Source organism: Lathyrus oleraceus, chromosome 2 (genome assembly GCF_024323335.1).
Source record: "Lathyrus oleraceus cultivar Zhongwan6 chromosome 2, CAAS_Psat_ZW6_1.0, whole genome shotgun sequence".
NCBI lineage: Eukaryota > Viridiplantae > Streptophyta > Magnoliopsida > Fabales > Fabaceae > Lathyrus > Lathyrus oleraceus.
In genome coordinates, this window is record NC_066580.1 from 116,998,959 (window position 1) to 117,019,522 (window position 20,564).

Genomic DNA, 20,564 nt, shown 5'->3' on the forward strand with positions numbered 1-20,564 from the left:
ATTCAAGTCTCTATAGTCCACACACATCCGGACTTTTCCATCTTTCTTAGGCACGGGCACAATATTGGCCACCCATTGAGGATATATAGAAGTCACCAGGAACCCCGCATCAATTTGCTTCTGAACTTCCTCTTTTTTCTTCACTGCCATATCAGGATGAATTCTTCTGAGCTTCTGCTTCACAGGCACGCACTCAGGTTTTAGTGGCAGGAAATGTTGCACAATATCAGTATCTAGACCAGGCATGTCTTCATATGACCAGGCAAAGACGTCAACATATTCTTGTAGCAACTTAATCAACCCCTTCTTAACAGATTCTTCCAGAAGTGCCCCAAGCTTTACCTCTCACACACAATCTTCAGACCCCAAGTTGACTGTTTCCAGATTCTCAAGATGCGGCTGAATGATCTTCTCTTCATGCTCAAGTAGCCGGGTGATCTCATCAGGAATCTGTTCAACATCATCTTCCTCTGCCTCAAATACAGGGAATTTAAAATTGGGAGATGGTGTTGGGTCATTATGTTCAATGAGTTTAGAAATCAACCTGCATAATGATTTTTGGATATGAAAAGCTTTAGAATTCAAACAAGGCAAATCATTATGCATATGAAAAAGTTGATTTTATTCTATTTTTTAGGGTTTTATGTGATCACCAATTTCATGCAAAAACAAAAAGGGAAAATAAATGGGAAAAACAAACATTTAACATGAATTTATTCAATGAAAATATCATTGTATTTATGTTGCCAACAATGTTATCACTCCTCCTTTTGGCATGGGAAAAGGGTTTTTAAACAAAGTGATCATTACGTTGACTTATGGACAACTGTTGGAATATCCACAACGACCCAATTGTTGCAGACCCCACCAGGGATGATGAAGTTGCCAGAGTCCTTTGTATCTTCTTCTAAAACGGCAGCAACCTCATTTTGACCATTGTGGATAAAACCTCCACTCTTGAATAACCCTTGCTTGTTAAAAGTACCAGAAGAAAAACCTATACCAGCCCGGGACTCGTGCTCTAAGTGATCCATCAGTCTTGAAATGTTGGCTCTAGTGTAGTACCAGTGAGTCAGCTTGTCTTCAAAATAAATGAAGGACACAGAGTTAGACCACAGGGCAAGGGACCGGAAACAAAACCTGTTTATGCATATGATGCATGCAATGCTTGTGCATATGATTTGTTTTTTATTTCAAAGGAACTTTAGAGTTTTATTTGCAAACTTTGGAAATATTAAGCATTTTATCACATATGGAAATATCTCATCAAATAATATCAGGGAAAAGAAGTGCAGCATCGTCAATCATATATAAGAGAAAAGGAAAATAAATGTCTTATGGATCCCTAGAAACAATCATCTAAAGCTCGGGACACAGGAAGATAAGATGCGCGAAGCCTCTTCACCTCCCTCTCGTAGGCTGCCTCCATATCGGCCTTCTCTTTGGCGAGTCGATCATACTTTTTCTTCCAGAACTTAGAAGACTGAGGAAGTAGAGAAGTCCATACATCATCAGGTTCATCAATAACCTGATGCGCAAGAAACTCAATCAACGCATCCTTCTCCTTAATCTGCTGAAGCAACTCTTCACGTTCACGGATCCAGGCACGTGAACGGTCTTCGTCTCTCAACTCCTCTACTCCTTGATTAGGGAGGGTTGAAGGCCCAGCCATAATCATAAGTGTAGGTCTCGGATACTCGTAAGGCATGAGATACTCAGACGCCCTTTTCCTAACCCAAACAGTGTAAGGCTCCAAAGCGATGCAATTCGTAGGACCCAACTCTTTCCTTCCTTTCCTATGAATCTTGCGCCAAGCGCGGACCATCCTAGCTTTCAAGCCTTGGGGATCTTTACCATACTGAAAGAATACACCCTCTAACAGAATGGTATTGGGTTTATCCTTTAAGGGGAACCCAAGCTGCCGACGTGCCAAAACAGGATTGTAGTTAATCCCAACACACGTACCAAGAAGAGGTACATTGGAGAATTCGCCACAAGAGTCAATAATCTGCACACCATCATACACACGGTTATACCAAGAGATATCATCATTAGTGAGAGACATAAGTCTCGTGGACCACCGTAGACATTCCTTGTTCTCCTTGAAAGCGACCGTCTGAGGTAAGTGAGAAATAAACCACTTATACAACAGAGGCAAACAACACACAATGGTGCCACCACCCTTTGCATTCCTCATATACAAAGAGAAGTAGGTATCGCCCAACAGAGTCGGAACGGGATTAAGAGCACAGAAAATCCTAATAGCAGTCACATCCACAAACTTGTCGATGTTGGGGAATAACACTAGCCCGTAGATAAGAAGTACGAATATGGCCTCAAAGGCGTCCTCACTCATGGCCTTCCCATATATAGTAGCTTGAGCAATGAGGAACTCAGAAGGGAGACCTTGAATTCCCCCTTTGGTAGTCATATGAGCACCAACCAGAGATTCATCTATGTGTAACATGTTTGCTATCTCTTGAGAAGTAGGAACCCTTTCCAAGCCACTGAACGACAACTGATCCAGAACAGGTATACCCACAAGATAAGCATACTCCTCAAGGGTAGGCAAAAGCTGAAAATCCGGAAACGTGAAGCAACGGTACAAAGGATCGTAAAACTGCACCAATACACTCATCAATCCTTCATCCACCTGAGTGGTCAGAAAAGGAAGAAGCTTCTCGAAAAGAGCCTTGAAACCCAAGGGATCTAATACATAAAATGTCAAATTCCTTAACTCTTTCAAGTCTGGTTGTCTGAAACTGTACTTCTTTGTATTCCTTCTTTGTCTTTCCATGTCTTAAAATTTTGCAAATAGACCTCTTAAGTTCCTTGAAAATTTTCTTATTATTTTGATGATATGAATGCAAATGGGTGCATGAATGCATGAATGCAACAATCACACTCAAGGATCAAGCAAAGCACACCAAACAAAGGTCATGGGATGGATCATGTTATCCTTAATATCAATCATCCATTTTGGTGGATTATGGTTTACACCTTATCAACACCCAAGTTCCATTGATATTAAGGATTCATGAACGAATCAACCATGAATCAAGGGTTTGTTGTAAGTCACGAGCATGGAGTTAGGTTAAGAACCACCCAGAAGGGAGTGTACTAGGGTTTAAACCTGCCAAACATGTTCTACAAGAGGTTCCCATAGTCATCATCCCATTTTTCGGATATTATTGGAGAAACGACTACTCGTATTCCGAAAATATTCTCAAGAGACACTCTTATGAGTGTAGTATCACGTAACAATCGTATCAAATCTTACACTTGAACGACTTTCGCACTACATCCTACGAATAGGCCAAGATGGGTTCGGTAAATTAAGGTCCTTGGCTTCTAAGGTCTATATTGGAAAGAGTAATGTCTAACCACAACTACTTGTGTGACATTATTGATCCCAACATGACCTCCACCAAGTGAATGGGCTTGCAAGTCAACTTGCTAAGGAATAACTCCACACAAGTCGATAAGACTATGCCATTCTCCTATCCTAAGTGCACTCGAGTTAGGGTATAGAACTCATCTCACAAAGATCACCAAGCATACAAGGAATTAATATTCAAACAATTCAATCATTACATACAATACAGTAATCCCAAATTGCACAAAAATATGTCACAAAAATAAAAATAAATATACAATACAATACAACAAATATGAAAAGTAGGCAAAACCCACTAGGATTTATCATTCCCCAGCAGAGTCGCCACTTTTCTGTAGCGGGGTATTCGTTACCATTAGAGATATTGACTAAATCCAAGGTAAATCATACAAGTCGAGTCGCCACCGCACTTCTATTTATCCAAAGGAATGGTTAGAAAGCAAACAAAAACCTAAAAGTTTTATCGAATCAAAAACTAGTAAAAATGTCAGAGATCTGGGTAAGGGGGTTGGTTATGTAATGGGAAGGTGTTAGGCACCCAAAACATCCTAGGTACTCTTAGGGAGCTCTTTTCACATTTGTTGCAAAGGTTGTTGTTTTTTATGAAAATTTATTTGTGCAAACATGATTGAAGGGATGAGAAAAGCGTGTATGTTTATCTAAGGTATTACTTACTAAAAGAAGGGTCAAAAGAAAATGACTCGCACGGACATCACATCCACTGCATACGTATCTCATCTGAATCTGAGAATCAGAGTCTTCGTAGCTCGGCTACCTATGGGTTAAAGAGGAGTGTGCTCGCTAAGACATCGCGTCTTATGCCTACGTATCTCATCTGGGATGAAAATCAGAGCAAAACTTAGTTCGACTACCTATGGGGTAAGGGTTGTGTTTTGGGGTGAACGACGTTACTATGCAATCTACCGGATGCTCAACCTTTGGAGACTTACTCGCCTGTAGTAGAAGGAGATAACGTGTTCTTAGGAGAAGAAAAATCAATGAATTTGGGGTTTTAGGGATGCTCATGCAAAAGGGGAAGTCCTAGACGAAGGAACATGCATAAAGCAAACATGCCAACAAGGGGCTCAGAAGTAAATAAACAAAAGAAAACACATGCCTTCTATCGAGGTCTTCCACCTAAGAAAGCGATAAAATGCGGGAAAGAGGTAAAAGTACCACACGGGTAAAGATCCGAAGTAACAGCAATTAAAGGAGTAAGAAACCCAGGGATCTCCAAAGCTAGTACCATCAAAGAAAGCGAGTCAGTACAGGTAATCGGAATAAACCTCCAGGTGGTATCCCACAAATAAAGTGGAACACCAGGCAAGCTATCCCTGCAAGAGTATGTGAGCCCTCACAAAACAACACTCAACAAACAGGTTAGAGAAACAAGATAGGGTAATCAAGAGTTGCCCCCAAATCAAAATGTAACTGCATGAATCATGCCATTAACATTCATAAAAAGCTCACAAAAAGCAACCAAGGGTAGGAGGCCTAAACCTCTTGTCAAACACATGCATCAAAAGGGATCAAATTCACCCATAATACCTCATACATTCAGAGCATTCAAATTAAAAGCATAAAGTAATGGGAATAAGGCAAACCTGATTGGAGAGACCGATGAAATTGAATGGCACCGTTGGGTTTGCAAAGCACTCTTAGGGTTTATATGAGAGGGAATTGGTTCTTTGCCGATGATTTCCCTTCAGTCTCTGGAGGTTGCTCTGACCTCTGTTAGCTCTTCTCTCACTATCTTTTTCCCTGCCAGGGTAATAGGAATAGAATGGCCTTTTGTTTCACTGAAACTCAGAATTTATAACCTGATTTTGGTGGACCTGTGGGCTCAAATGAGAGAGGCCTAAGTCCAAAAATTTTCTGTTATATTTTATTTTATTTTTTTCTTTATTTTTTTCGTTTTTCGTTTTTTTTTTCTTTTTTCGTTTTTTTTTTCATTTTTTTTTCTTTTCATTTTTCATTCTTTTTTTTAAACACGTGGGCTTCGCCTAGCGAGCATGACAGTTCAAGAAATTCCTCTGAGCGTAGGTGATTTTGGTGGCTTTTCTTGGGACTCGCTAGGCGACCCATTCTGCTCGCCTAGCGAGCATGACAGCTCATGAACAAACTTTTGCTCCTTCAAGATTAACGTTTTGACTGACGAATAGACCCCATTTGAACCTGTTGGAAGTATCTCAAGCCATTCCCTTGTGTTGACTGATCATCTAAATAGAACCCACAAAGTGTCTTGGATGATACTCAAGCTTCAAACAAAAGATGTTAGTGACACATTTTTGTGCTTTTGGTTAGTAAACAAAAGTAAGAGAAACAATGATGTATAATTCAAGCATGCTTGGTGATCTCAAACCAATCACAAGGAGTCCCACCCAAAGGGAAAGGGAACCAAGATGCTAAAGATCCTTGAGGCAATGCAAATGCAATGTTATGATGCCATGAGGGATCTTAGGGTCAAAATTGGGGTCTTACATCTCTCTCTTCGAATCTTTATTTTCCTCACACAATTCTCCAAGATCTTTGCATATTCTTGTTCCTGATGCTTCACTGAGCAAGATTCATCCACTGTTTGGAGCAATTCAGCAAGGAATCGAGCAGTGCAAGCACATTCTCATGGCAATGGAATTTGGAAATTGAAGTGGATTCAAGAGGATTCAACCGTTCATTTTTGCTTAAAGCTTCATAGGAAGATCATAGGAGAAGATCTGGAGCTGTGGAGCTTGAGAGAACACGATTTCAGAGAGCTGCACTTCAAGGTGACTCAAAATTCGATCTCTCCTTTTGCTGTTTTTTTATCATAGACTTGTAGATCTTGTTGAGTAGAGCATGGAGATGTGTTTAGATTTAAAAATGAGTGAGAATTTAGGAAGTTAGGTTGAATGGAAGTTTGGATCTAGAATCTTATTCACTTCGATCTGCAAAACCTAGGGATATTTAGGAGAAACCAATAGCATATTTGGAATCCTCGTGGAGAGACGGTTCGAATGGTATATGCCTTGTGAAATTCTGCAAATTTTTGTGGCGCCGCCGCCGTGCGTTTTGCCAGAGAAGACGACCGGAGCTGTAGCTCCGGCGTCTGTGTGTTAGGGTTTGGATTACGTGTGCATGCCATGTGTGTTAATGCGTGGACAATTGATTGGATGAGGTTCATTGACCAAGGCCACACGTATGCTTTGAACGCTGATTAGGATGCTGAGTGGATTAAGTGAAACGGTGCATTTCACATTTCAAATGTGAGCCATTGATCTTGATTACGCGCCAGATCGTGTGGCTGTGGTTATTTCTGAGTTTATTTGAACATATTTCATTTCCCTCCATTTTCCATGCATTTTCCAATTATTTTGGTTGTTTTGTAAAATTCATAAAAAATGCAAAAATTATCCAAATGAGTCCCAATTTTTTTTCATAGTTTTGTATTGATGTATACTTTTTTATGGTGTTGAATTCAAGAATTTTGGATGTCTGGATTTTTATGTGTGAATTTTTGAATCAACATTGTGCCAATTTGACCTATTGCATTCAATGCATTGTGAAATCCTCATTGTTGAGCCATTTGATCCAATTTTTTGCATAAGTGACATTCATACATGACATGAATTATTGGTCACTGGTTTGGATTTTTTCTCACATGTTATCATCATTTTTGACACATAGAGAAAAATGTGACAATTTGTGTCACATTTTTGGCATTGAATTGGTGCATTTTTGTTCACATAGCATTTGCATCATTATGGATTTGACTTTTTGCATATTGGACATTCATGGCATGAGGAACTTATACAAAAAATCTCAAAGTCATTGCATGCACTTTTGATTTGATTTGAATTTTCTAAGTTGGAAGTTCATTTTGTGCATATTTTTGGTCATTGCATGGCATAGGCAATTTGAGACACTTGACCATTGATTTGATGCTGGTCCTTTTGAGGACATTTTGGGGAGTGTTTGAAGGTGTAATGTGAAAAAGGATGAGTCATGGTTTGCTCATTTGGTTGGGTTTTGAATTTTTTCTTTCTACTAGTGCTTTGTTGTGTTGATTGGATGTACATAAACTAACTTTGTCTTGTGTTTCAGGTTTGGATACTCATCATTGGTGATTGAGTTTGTTCTCACCTTGTGAGATGCATTGAGTTCTGACCTATTTTGGTTTTGTAGGGTTTAATTGGTGTGGTGAGCTCATGAGCTTGTTTGAGTGCTAAGGCACTTATGCAGTGAATTGTGTAACTGATAGAGGGTTTCACTGCTTGTTTTCTGGTCGTATGACTGAAGTACTAACAGTTTAGTATTTGTACAAGTACCTTAGTTGCTTGCTTGCTTTAGCTCTTGCTTAAGCTTTGGATTGTGGTTGACACACCACTCAGGTAGTTAGCTTCTTACTTCATGTAGTCTGAAGTCCTGTCACCTTTTTGGCAGGCATTTTGCTGGCAAGTCCTCCTTCAGAGGCTCTGTTTGTGTTTGTTTAAAATTGTGCCCAAAGACCTCCAAGAAGAGGCATGTGTTGATTGATAAGACCTCCAAGAGAAGAGGCAATTGACGGATAAAAGGGATTAGTAGCCAATCCCCCATTATTCAGTGTGTCGTTCTTTATGCTCGCACTACGTGCTGATGCTTCTGAACATGCGCCCCAGATCTTTGTACAGTGTCTGTCAAGTGGAAAAGGATCCCACTTTCTGGATCCCTACGCTTTCTGTGTCATGAGCTCACCCTGGCCAGGGTTAAGAGCATGAGGTCTCATCCTGATTCAGACTTTGATCAGCTTTACCCTAACGTTCAATGTTAGTGGTTAAGAGCTACAGATTACCCCTTACAGTTTGGCTTGTTTGTCGAGGTTGATATGACCCCTCTTGACTAAAGCCCATCCATTGTTTGGGCCTCTTGTATGGATATAGTGTGTGATGCTTGTTCACTTGTGTTGGTGTGTTTATTTGCTTTCCTCTTCTCATCTCCATTTCTGTAGGAGTTGTATGATTGATTTCTGAGGAAGTTGAATGCATGTTAGAGACCTCAACTTAGGGATATTGATTGCATGACATTTATTAGGCTCGAGTCTTAGTCTCCCTAGTCTCTGGTTAGGAGAGTGTTTTACCCCTGGTAAGAAGAACTACGTCGCCCTGATGAGATACGTAGGCAGGAGGTTGCGAGCAATCTCTCCGGGCACCCTTTTTCTTTTTTGCTGTGTTGCTGTCGTGCGTTTGTTTCTGGTATTTGTGTTCTTTGGTGTGAGTACTTGTTTGTCCAGCGTGGGCGTGTGTGGTATGTTTATACCTTGGGGATTTCTTCTGTTAATCATTTGAGGGTTCATCTCGGGGTTCATTTGCGATGATTGTTATTCATATTGGGGTTTATCTTTGGGGTTCATTTGTGATGATTGGGGTTCACCATTGGGGTTCATTTATGACGGTTTTCATTCATTTGGGGTTCATCTTTGGGGTTCATTTATGACGGTTGTCATTCATTTGGGGTTCATCTTTGGGGTTCATTTATGACGGTTGTCATTCATTTGGGGTTCATATTGGGGTTCATTTGTGGTGATTGTTATTCGTATTGGGGATCATCTTCGGGGTTCATTTATGATGGTTGTCATTCATCTTGGGGTTCACATCGGGGTTCATTTGTGATGATTGTTATTACTCGGGGTTCACTTGGGGTTCATTTGTGGTGACTGGTTATACATATTCAGGGTTTATTCTGAGTATTGGGTTACTTTGTTGGGGTTCATTCTGATAACCTTTTTCTTTGGTGTTCGCTGGTTAGCGTCTGTTGTTGTTAGGAGTCGGATGTAAGTCCATGTATTGGCATTCTGTTTCCTTTTTGCTATTGTTGGGAGTCATATGTAAGGCCATGTATTGGCATTCTGTTTCCTTTTTTGTTGTAAGGAGTCAGGTGTAAGACCATGTATTGGCATTCTATTTCCTTTTTGTTGTTGGGAGTCGGGTGTAAGTCCATGTATTGGCATTCTGTTTCCTTTTGGGTGTCTCTTTCGACGTCTCAGCGTCCCCTTTTTGGTGTTTTGTTTCGGCGTGCGTTAGCCGATCTACGAGTGCTCTGATTCTCCTCTGGATAGAGAAGATACGCAGGCATAGGATGCGATGTCCTAGCGAGCATCCCTTTCCCCAAACTACGTCGACTCTGATGTTTGTTTCTGACAAACTACGTAGGCCCAGGATGCGACATCTTGCCGAGTCCACTTCCTCCGTTTTCTTTCTTTCCCCACCTATTTATTGTTCCAGTTTGTGCGATTTCTTTGAGCAGTTTATTAGCAGCAACCTTTTCCTTTCCTTTAAGCTAACTTGTAAGCGTGGATCCCGTCGAGTACGACGGACATGGGGGGTGCTAATACCTTCCCCTTGTGTAACCGACTCCCGTACCTTGTAATCTCTGGTCGTAAGACCGTTCCTTTCCCTTTCTTAGGTTAGTCCTACGCTCCCTTTCCGTCATAGGATGAATAGCGTCGGTGGTGGCTCTATATTTTCCGCCGGTTGTTTTTCGCGTTGCGACATTGAGGTAGGTTCCACATTCAGTTCTAATGTGTCCATACCCATCACATTCATAGCACTTTACTTCTTTTCCTTCTTTGGGCTTCTCATCTGACATTGCTCTTCTTTCATTGCTGATGTCAGATGAGATGTTCTTGACATTTGCCTTGGATCTTACGTAACACCCTCCTAAATACCCCAATTATTTAATTAAAACAACATAAATATGTCAGAGTAATTATGCCCCGAAGGGTGTCACACAAACACTTCACACCATGTTCCAAATTATCCTGTCATGCTCATTTATTTACTCAAATAAAACATCTGCATAATTCGCAGCGGAATAAAATCCAACATCAATACAAAACATGTAACACAATACATGTAAGCTTATTCAACAATCATCAATGAAAACAAGTAAAACATCCCGTCCCGATGTTACATCTATCAGAGCATGACCCACTAAGGAACTACACTAGACTCCAAGGACTAGCTTCTACTCAATCACTGCTCGTTACCTGAAAAATAGTGTAAGGGTGAGTTCCTCAATCGATATAACAAGTATTATAAAATCTCATGTAATGTTAAGTAAATAACACATTAATCACCCTAATCGTATCACACATTCAGTAACGGCACATCACCTCAAATATCATATTCAATACCAACACAATTCATACTCATACTCAATGCCAACACAAACACACAACACACGTATAATACTGTAATACATCCATTCATATTATACGCCATACAAAATTTATGCAATGAGACTCCATGCATGCGGTACCGACTATTTGTGAACATATAGTTCAACCTCACCGACCAAATCCAGGTACGGCTACCAAGCTCACTAGTCCCACTCATTTGAGACCTAGTGACTCACATCACTAATTCCTCACCATCGGAATTAGCTACCACCCCAAGGGCTATGCTATGCACGCTAATCACCTAGCATGCAAACATCAACGACAGTCCAAAATGACTAACATCACTAATTCCTCACCATGGGAATTAGCTACCACCATAAAGGCACCAATATGCATGCTAATTCACCTAGCAATGCAACATCATCAACAACAATCTACAATGGACCTATGCTCACACTCTAAGCCATAAAACAGTCCATACATAATTTCAGACATGATCAATACATTCACAACATTATGCATATCATCATACATCATCAACATATTCACCACATAATCATATCATGTCATACCACATAATCAATCACAGCATTAGCACACTCTACTAATGCCTATACTACTCAAAACAACGGGAAATGATCCCTAATATATCATACATCAGCTGAATTACGTTACTCAGCTGAACCGCCAAAAACTGCACAACAGCAGCTCAGGAAAATCACAACCCTGCCCATACGCGTATTGCCTATGCCCATACGCGTATGGCCCATTTCCTGACCAATTCCCATACGCGTACCACCTATCTCATACGCGTATGCTACGCGTACCACTTTCCCATACGCGTACCACCAGAGACCAATCTACGTTCAAAACATCACCTTTCTCATCCATACGCGTATTGCCTAGTGCCATACGCGTACCCTGCCATCTCATACGCGTATTGCCTAGTGCCATACGCGTATGACCAGAAACCAGAATTTCCAGATCTGCAATGGCTTTCTCTGCTACGAGATCTATCCAATTCAACCTTCCACAGTCCAATTTTACACACAATTCATTCATATCATCTTACACGAATCATACATTTTCGATTCCACAATTTGCTAACCTTTCTACCTCTAATTCCTACGAATTTCTTCAATTATAATTCAATTTTCGTTCATCCCAAAAGTTCACAAATTCATCATACATCATTCAATCAGAGGCAATCAATGGTTTCTTACTATCCATCACGTATTATCCCATAATACCCATTAATCGATGATAAACCCCCCTTACCTGAGTTAATCCGGCGAATCTTGTAGCTTCAAGCCCTTCCTCTCTTCAACCCTTGTTCTCTGGCTCTTTTTCCACTTTCTTCACTTTTCTGTCTTTTTTTCCTTTTCACGTGAAAAATAACTCTTTTACTAAATGGGACCTTTTTAGTGATTTCTACTTTTATTCCAATAATAATAATAATAATAATAATAATAATCCAATAATGAAAATCCAATAATGAAAATCCAATTAATTAATTAAATTAATAAATATTATATTAATTTAAATTAAATAATTATCCTTATTTCATCGGGGTGTTACAACTCTCCCCCACTAAAAGAGTTTTCGTCCTCGAAAACATACCTCAAGTGAATAACTCAGGATAAGACTCCTTCATCTGACTCTCAAGTTCCCAGGTCACATTGCCACCTGCTGGTCCTCCCCAAGCTACCTTTACAAAGCAATCTCTTTACCCCGCAACTGCTTCAACTCTCGATCCTCAATCCTCATAGATGATGTTTCAACAGTCAGGTTATCTCTCACCTGGACATCATCTACTTGGACCACATGCGACGGATCATGAATGTACCTCCTCAACTGAGACACATGAAAAACCTCATGCAAATTCGCAAGTGACGGCGGTAAAGCGATACGATAGGCTACCTCCCCTATCCTCTCCAAAATCTGATAAGGACCAATAAATCGAGGTGTCAACTTCTTTGACTTCAAAGCTCGACCAACCCCAGTTATCGGAGTAACACGAAGAAACACATGATCTCCCTCTTGGAACTCAAGTGACTTCCTCCTCTTATCATGATAGCTCTTCTGACGACTCTGAGCAATTCTCATCTTCTCCTGAATCATCTTAATCTTTTCCGTGGTCTGTTGAACAATCTCCGGTCCAACCACAGCACTCTCACCGGACTCATACCAATATAAAGGTGTCCGACATCTCCTACCATACAAAGCTTCAAACGGTGCCATACCAATGCTCGAATGAAAACTATTGTTGTAGGTAAACTCAATCAAAGGTAAATAACTATCCCAAGAACGTCCCTTTTCCAAAACACAAGCTCTCAAAAGATCCTCTAGTGACTGAATCGTCCTCTCAGTCTGACCATCAGTCTGCGGATGATATGCAGAACTCAATCTCAGCTTAGTTCCCAAAGCCCTCTGCAAACCTTCCCAAAACTTCGATGTAAATCTAGGATCTCTGTCCGAAACAATACTCGACGGAATACCATGCAAACTTACAATCTTCTCAATATACAACTCAGCTAGTCTCTCTAACGGATAATCCATTCTGATCGGAATGAAATGAGCCGATTTTGTCAATCTGTCAACAATCACCCAAATAGCTTCAAAATTCTTATTTGTCCTCGGTAAACCAGAAACAAAATCCATACTGATACTATCCCACTTCCACTCTGGAATAGCCAACGGTTGCATTAGCCCAGACGGCTTCTGATGTTCAATCTTTGACTTCTGACAAGTCAAACAAGAATAAACAAAACTCGCAATTTCTCTTTTCATTCCCGGCCACCAAAATAACTTTTTCAAATCATGATACATCTTCGTAGCTCCAGGATGAATACTCAAGCCACTACGATGTCCTTCCTCCAGGATACTCTTCTTAAGTTCGGTAACATCCGGAATACACACCCGATTACCAAATCTCAAAACACCATTCTCATCAACTCTGAATTCACCACCTTGACCTTGATTCACTAAAGTCAACTTATCAACCAATAGCACATCGGATTTCTGACCCTCTCTAATCTCATCCAGAATACCACTCGTTAACTTCAACATTCCCAATTTAACACTATTGTGAGTACTCTCACACACCAAACTCAAGTCTCTAAACTGCTCAATTAAATCTCATTCTCTAACCATTAACATAAACATATGCAATGATTTCCGACTCAATGCATCAGCCACTACGTTTGCTTTACCCGGATGGTAATTCAAACCAAAGTCATAATCCTTCAGAAACTCTAACCATCTCCTCTGTCTCATATTCAGCTCTTTCTGATCAAACAAATACTTTAAACTCTTATGGTCACTGAAAACCTCAAATCTTGACCCGTACAAGTAATGCCTCCATAACTTCAGAACAAATACCACAGCTGCCAACTCTAAATCATGTGTCGGGTAGTTCCTTTCATGAATCCTCAGTTGTCTCGAAGCATAAGCTATAACCTGCTTATTCTGCATCAACACACCACCCAAACCCAACAATGAAGCATCACAGTAAACTTCAAATGATTCCGACGGACTCGGTAATATCAGAATATGAGCAGTAGTCAACCTTCTCTTTAACTCTTGGAAACCTTCTTCACATTTTGAGTCCCAAACAAACGCTTGCCCCTTTCTAGTCAACATCGTCAACGGTAACGCCAACTTAGAAAATCCCTCAATGAACTTCCTATAATAACCAGCCAAACCAAGGAAACTTCGAATCTCAGCAACAGACTTCGGAGCTTCCCACTTAGATACCGCTTCTATCTTAGAAGGATCAACAGCAACACCACCTCTTAAAATCACATGACCAAGAAAACTAACTTCTTCTAACCAAAATTCACACTTTGACAGTTTAGCAAATAACTTCTTTTCTCGTAGAACTTCTAAAACCACTCTCAAATGCTCAACATGCTCTTCTTCAGATTTCGAATACACCAAAATATCGTCAATAAATACCACAACAAACTGATCTAGGTACGGATGGAAAATCCTATTCATATACTCCATAAACACTCCAGGCGCATTAGTCACACCAAAAGGCATTACAGAATACTCATAATGTCCATACCTCGTTCTGAAAGCAGTCTTCTGAATATCCTCAGTTTTCACACGTATCTGATGATATCCCGACCTCAAATCTATTTTGCTGAACACACTCGCACCAACCAACTGATCCATCAAATCATCAATCCTCGGCAAAGGATACCGATTCTTGATCGTCACTTTATTCAGTTGCCTGTAGTCTACACACAACCTCATAGCACCTTCTTTCTTCTTAACCAATAACACTGGTGCACCCCACGGTGACACACTCGGACGAATAAATTTCTTATCCAACAGACCTTCCAACTGACTCTTCAATTCAGTTAACTCAACAGCAGACATACGGTACGGAGCCATCGATATCGGTCTAGTACCAGGTACCAAATCAATCGAGAACTCAACTTCACGCTCTGGCGGCAATTCATTCACCTCTTCCGGAAACACATCAGGAAAATCACACACCACGGCTAGATCACCAATCACCAGTTTATCTTTAGCCTCCAAAGTCGCTAACAGCATAAACAACTCTGCCCCACCTGCTACTTCCTCATTCACCTGCCTTGCTGATAGAAACAAATCCTTACCTTCCTCAATCTCAGGAAATATCACAGTCTTATCAAAACAGTTGATAGAAACTCGGTTAAACACCAACCAGTTCATACCCAAGATGACATCAATCTGCACTAATGGAAGACACACAAGGTCTATCCCAAAGTCTCTACCAAAAATACTCAAAGGACAATTTAAACAAACTGAAGTAGTAGTCACTGAACCCTTCGCAGGAGTATCAATCACCATACTTCCAAGCATCTCAGACATTTCTAACTTAAGTTTCACAGCACAATCCAAGGATATAAAGGAATGAGTAGCACCGGTGTCAATAATAGCTACAAGAGAAAAGCCATTAATATAACACGTACCTCGGATCAAACGATCGTCTGCAAAAGTCTCAGAACCTGATAAAGCAAAGACCTTGCCTCCCGACTGGTTCTCCTTCTTTGGCTTAGGACACTGTGGACTGATATGACCCATCTCTCCACAGTTGAAGCAAGTCAGGGTCTTCAACCGGCACTCTGCAGCCAAATGACCACCTTTGCCACACTTGAAACACTTCTTCTCAGCACTGGTACACTCATGGAAACGATGTCCAGCCTGACCACATCTATAACACTTAGCAGGAGCACTAGAGTCTCCCCCACTAGGCCTCTTCATCCCACTCTGTCTCTGGAAACCTTTGCCAGCTGCATACGGTTTTCCACGGTCATTCTGATTCTTGCCTTTCCTATCAACCCTTTGCTGATAGCTCTCTGCTCTAGCCTTGGAATCCTGTTCAAAAATCCTGCAACAGTCAACCAAGTCAGAAAACACTCTGATCCGCTGATACCCAATAGCCTGCTTAATCTCGGGACGCAACCCGTTCTCAAACTTCACACACTTCGAAAATTCTCCAGCAGCCTCATTATAGGGAGTGTAATACTTCGACAGCTCTGTGAATTTAGCAGCATACTCAGTAACAGACCGATTGCCCTGCTTCAATTCCAAGAACTCTATCTCTTTCTGTCCTCTAACATCCTCTGGAAAATACTTCCTCAGGAATCTCTCCCTGAACACAGCCCAAGTGATCTCAGCATTCCCAGCAGACTCCAACTCAGTGCGGGTAGCAACCCACCAATCATCTGCTTCTTCTGACAGCATATGCGTACTGAACCTGACCTTCTAGTTATCGGCACACTCAGTCACTCGGAAGATTCTCTCGATCTCCTTCAACCACTTCTGAGCACCATCTGGATCGTATGCTCCCTTGAACATTGGAGGATTGTTCTTTTGGAACTCACTCAGTTGACGAGGAGCTCCCATTCCCACAACATTCGGATTTCCTCCAAGTACTCCAGCTAACATACCCAGAGCCTCAGCAATTGCAGCATCGTCTCTGCCTCTTCCAGCCATCTCTATTCTGAAAACCCAACAAACTAAAACAATAAGTACTGATAGGGTTACACAACACCTATCCCGTACAGGGGAACAGAATAATTACGACTCGACTCGACCGACTATGCTCTGATACCACTAATGTAACACCCTCCTAAATACCCCAATTATTTAATTAAAACAACATAAATATGTCAGAGTAATTATGCCCCGAAGGGTGTCACACAAACACTTCACACCATGTTCCAAATTATCCTGTCATGCTCATTTATTTACTCAAATAAAACATCTGCATAATTCGCAGCGGAATAAAATCCAACATCAATACAAAACATGTAACACAATACATGTAAGCTTATTCAACAATCATCAATGAAAACAAGTAAAACATCCCGTCCCGATGTTACATCTATCAGAGCATGACCCACTAAGGAACTACACTAGACTCCAAGGACTAGCTTCTACTCAATCACTGCTCGTTACCTGAAAAATAGTGTAAGGGTGAGTTCCTCAATCGATATAACAAGTATTATAAAATCTCATGTAATGTTAAGTAAATAACACATTAATCACCCTAATCGTATCACACATTCAGTAACGGCACATCACCTCAAATATCATATTCAATACCAACACAATTCATACTCATACTCAATGCCAACACAAACACACAACACACGTATAATACTGGAATACATCCATTCATATTATACGCCATACAAAATTTATGCAATGAGACTCCATGCATGCGGTACCGACTATTTGTGAACATATAGTTCAACCTCACCGACCAAATCCAGGTACGGCTACCAAGCTCACTAGTCCCACTCATTTGAGACCTAGTGACTCACATCACTAATTCCTCATCATCGGAATTAGCTACCACCCCAAGGGCTATGCTATGCACGCTAATCACCTAGCATGCAAACATCAACGACAGTCCAAAATGACTAACATCACTAATTCCTCACCATGGGAATTAGCTACCACCATAAAGGCCACAATATGCATGCTAATTCACCTAGCAATGCAACATCATCAACAACAATCTACAATGGACCTATGCTCACACTCTAAGCCATAAAACAGTCCATACATAATTTCAGACATGATCAATACATTCACAGCATTATGCATATCATCATACATCATCAACATATTCACCACATAATCATATCATGTCATACCACATAATCAATCACAGCATTAGCACACTCTACTAATGCCTATACTACTCAAAACAACGAGAAATGATCCCTAATATATCATACATCAGCTGAATTACGTTACTCAGCTGAACCGCCAAAAACTGCACAACAGCAGCTCAGGAAAATCACAACCCTGCCCATACGCGTATTGCCTATGCCCATACGCGTATGGCCCATTTCCTGACCAATTCCCATACGCGTACCACCTATCTCATACGCGTATGCTACGCGTACCACTTCCCCATACGCGTACCACCAGAGACCAATCTACGTTCAAAACATCATCTTTCTCATCCATACGCGTATTGCCTAGTGCCATACGCGTACCCTGCCATCTCATACGCGTATTGCCTAGTGCCATACGCGTATGACCAGAAACCAGAATTTCCAGATCTGCAATGGCTTTCTCTGCTACGAGATCTATCCAATTCAACCTTCCACAGTCCAATTTTACACACAATTCATTCATATCATCTAACACGAATCATACATTTTCGATTCCACAATTTGCTAACCTTTCTACCTCTAATTCCTACGAATTTCTTCAATTATAATTCAATTTTCGTTCATCCCAAAAGTTCACAAATTCATCATACATCATTCAATCAGAGGCAATCAATGGTTTCTTACTACCCATCACGTATTATCCCATAATACCCATTAATCGATGATAAACCCCCCTTACCTGAGTTAATCCGGCGAATCTTGTAGCTTCAAGCCCTTCCTCTCTTCAACCCTTGTTCTCTGGCTCTTTTTCCACTTTCTTCACTTTTCTGTCTTTTTTTCCTTTTCACGTGAAAAATAACTCTTTTACTAAATGGGACCTTTTTACTGATTTCTACTTGTATTCCAATAATAATAATAATAATAATAATCCAATAATGAAAATCCAATTAATTAATTAAATTAATAAATATTATATTAATTTAAATTAAATAATTATCCTTATTTCATCGGGGTGTTACATCTTACATCCATTTTCATTAACAATCTGTTGAACTGTCTCCCCAACATTGCAACTTCATTGGCCCATTCTTCATCCACATCTTGACTGTTTTCCTCTTCTGTGTTTGATATGAAGGCAATGCTTTTGGTTTTCTTTTCAGTTCCATCATTCAATCCCATCTCAAAGGTTTGGAGGGAAGCAATTAGCTCATATACCCTCATGTTGGAAATGTCTTGACACTCTTCTATGGCAGTCACCTTCATTGCAAATCTCTTAGGGAGTGACCTGAGTAGTTTCCTTACTAGTTTTTCATCTGTCATCTTCTCTCCCAGGGCTCCTGAAGCATTAGCAATTTCAAGGATACTCATGTGAAATTCATGAATGTTTTCATCTTCTTTCATCCTTAAGTTTTCAAACTTGAAGGTGAGCAGCTGAAGTCTAGACATCTTTACCCTAGAGGTGCCTTCATGAGTGGTTTTGAGAATGTCCCAAGCATCTTTGGCCACTTCACAGTTGTTTACCAGCCTGAAAATATTCTTGTCTACCCCATTGAATATTGCATTCAATGCTTTAGAATTTCCAAGAGAAAGATCATCCCCCTCCTTGGACCATTGTTCTTCAGGCTTCTTCTCAGCAGTGGCTTCTCCTTCTTGAGTAATGACAGGATGCACCCAACCTGTTAACACAGCTTTCCAAGCCTTGTTATCAAGAGATTTTAGAAAAGCTACCATTCGAGGTTTCCAATAGTCATAGTTAGAACTATCTAAAATTGGTGGCCTATGAACAAATCCTCCATCTCTCTTCATTGTACCAGAAAGTATTGTCCCTAGATCTCACCCAGAACCAGAGCAGGATGCCTGCTCTGATACCAATTGAAATTCTGGTATCAGATATAAGATGTCGAAGGTAATGTCACGACACTAATATCTATTAACACAAATAGGATACAGATACAGAATGGTAAAGCAAATGACACAAGCAATTGTTAACCCAGTTCGGTGCAACTCACCTACGTTTGGAGACTACCAAGCCAGGAAGGAAATTCACTAAAATAGAATCAGTTCAAAGACTCTCCGTACACTTCAACAAGTTACAGTCTTTCTCACCTAATCCCTACCTGTGCAATTTCTACCTAAGCACTCTTAGATATGAGAACCCACTTACTTCCCTACGATCACACCTGTGATCTTAAACAACAATCCCTTGAGAAAAGAAAACACTTTTCAATAACACACTCTTAATTTTACTTCACAGTTTCAATCAAGAAGACACACTCTTGATCTTGCTTAACAGCATCAAGAAGACACACACTTCATCTTGCTTCACAGCTTTGATCAAGTAGATACATACTCCTGCTTAACAGCTTTAGAGTGACAAATTACAACCACAAATCAATCCAATTCAATCATCAAAAGATGACTTGAATGGCTTACAAGTCTCACGACTAAATAGAACATAAACCCTAGCTCTCTCACTATATTTCGCTCAGTATTGGTTGTGTTGTAAAACAGGTTTTCTAAGTCCCTTTTCATAGAAGCTTTCAGTTGGGCTTGGACATATTCAAAACCCTAAATCTACTTTACAATTAAATCTTTTCATAACAGCTGGTTAGATCTTCTTGGAAAATAAGTAAATCAGGTTGTAATCCATGATTGAATGCGCCAGCTAATCAGATCTTCAATCATACATAGATTGCCATTAATTGTGCAATCACAAAACACCAGACATTCACACTGATCATTCTGTGTACAGGATGTCATGACATCGGGTCTGACATCTTGGAAAAATCCTGCATAATTCCATAATTCCTTTTATAGCTTCCAGCAGGTACACAAAGACATCAGATGTAATGACATCGTGTATGACATCCTGATACAGTCCTGCATAATTATGTTTTTCATTTCAACT